Here is a 1,541-nt window from a genome sequence, read left to right as displayed (position 1 = left end):
GAACTCTGGATTTACCCATCTATGTCACACGGGTGAAGGGGAACAATGTATATTGCCTGGACAGGGAGTGTCGTCCTCGGGTGCTCACCATTGATCCAACTGAGTTCAAGTTCAAATTGGCCCTTATCAACAGGAAGTACGATGAGGTGTTGCACATGGTTAGGAATGCCAAACTAGTCGGCCAGTCCATCATTGCTTATCTTCAGAAGAACGGCTATCCTGAAGTGGCACTGCACTTTGTCAAGGATGAGAAAACACGCTTTAGTCTGGCCCTGGAGTGTGGAAACATTGAGATTGCTCTGGAAGCAGCCAAAGCATTGGATGACAAGAACTGCTGGGAAAAGCTGGGAGAGGTGGCCCTCTTGCAAGGGGATCACCAGATTGTGGAAATGTGTTATCAGCGCACCAAAAACTTTGACAAACTTTCCTTCCTGTACCTTATTACTGGCAACCTGGAGAAACTTTGAAAAATGATGAAGATTGCTGAGATTCGAAAGGATATGAGTGGCCATTATCAGAATGCCCTGTACCTGGGTGACGTGTCAGAACGAGTGCGGATTCTGAAGAACTGTGGGCAGAAGATATGAGTGGCCATTATCAGAATGCCCTGTACCTGGGTGACGTGTCAGAACGAGTGCGGATTCTGAAGAACTGTGGGCAGAAGTCACTAGCCTATCTCACAGCAGCTACCCATGGCTTAGATGAAGAAGCTGAGAGCTTGAAAGAGACATTTGACCCAGAAAAGGAAACAATCCCAGACATTGACCCTAATGCAAAGCTGCTCCAGCCACCTGCACCAATCATGCCATTGGATACTAACTGGCCTTTATTGACTGTGTCCAAAGGATTCTTTGAAGGCTCTATTGCCAACAGAGGGAAAGCACTGGCTGCTGATACTGACATTGACACTGTGGGTACTGAGGGCTGGGGAGAGGATGCAGAGCTGCAGCTGGATGAAGAAGGGTTTGTGGAAGCTTCAGATGGTCTGGGGGATGATGCTCTTGGCAAAGGACAGGAAGAAGGAGGTGGCTGGGATGTAGAAGAAGATCTGGAACTTCCTCCTGAGCTGGATGTACCCTCTGGAGCACCAGGTGGAGCAGAAGATGGTTTCTTTGTTCCCCCCACCAAGGGAACCAGCCCAGCTCAGATCTGGTGCAATAACTCTCAGCTTCCAGTTGATCACATCCTGGCAGGCTCCTTTGAAACAGCCATGCGGCTTCTTCATGACCAAGTCGGGGTAACCCAGTTTGCACCCTACAAGCAACTATTTCTTCAGAAGTATGCCAGAGGCCGGACCATCTATCAGGCTCTGCCCTGCCTGCCTTCCATGTATGGCTACCCTAATCGAAATTGGAAAGATGCAGGATTGAAGAATGGTGTTCCAGCAGTAGGCCTGAAACTTAATGACCTCATCCAACACTTGCAGCTATGTTACCAGCTGACCACAGTTGGAAAATTTGAGGAGGCTGTAGAAAAATTCCGCTCCATTCTACTGAGTGTGCCACTTCTTGTTGTGGATAATAAGCAAGAGATTGCAGAGG

The 1,541-nt window shown here is 48.6% G+C and overlaps 1 pseudogene; it reads left to right on the top strand.

Moving 5' to 3' along the window:
- Positions 1–1,541, top strand: part of LOC102872882 — a 4,661-nt pseudogene that overhangs the window by 2,303 nt on the left and 817 nt on the right.

The sequence above is a fragment of the Elephantulus edwardii genome, unplaced genomic scaffold (assembly GCF_000299155.1).
Source record: "Elephantulus edwardii isolate Elephantulus edwardi_28Jun2011 unplaced genomic scaffold, EleEdw1.0 scaffold00010, whole genome shotgun sequence".
NCBI lineage: Eukaryota > Metazoa > Chordata > Mammalia > Macroscelidea > Macroscelididae > Elephantulus > Elephantulus edwardii.
Note: the sequence above shows the minus strand (reverse complement) of the source record. Positions and strands in the feature narration are given on the sequence as shown.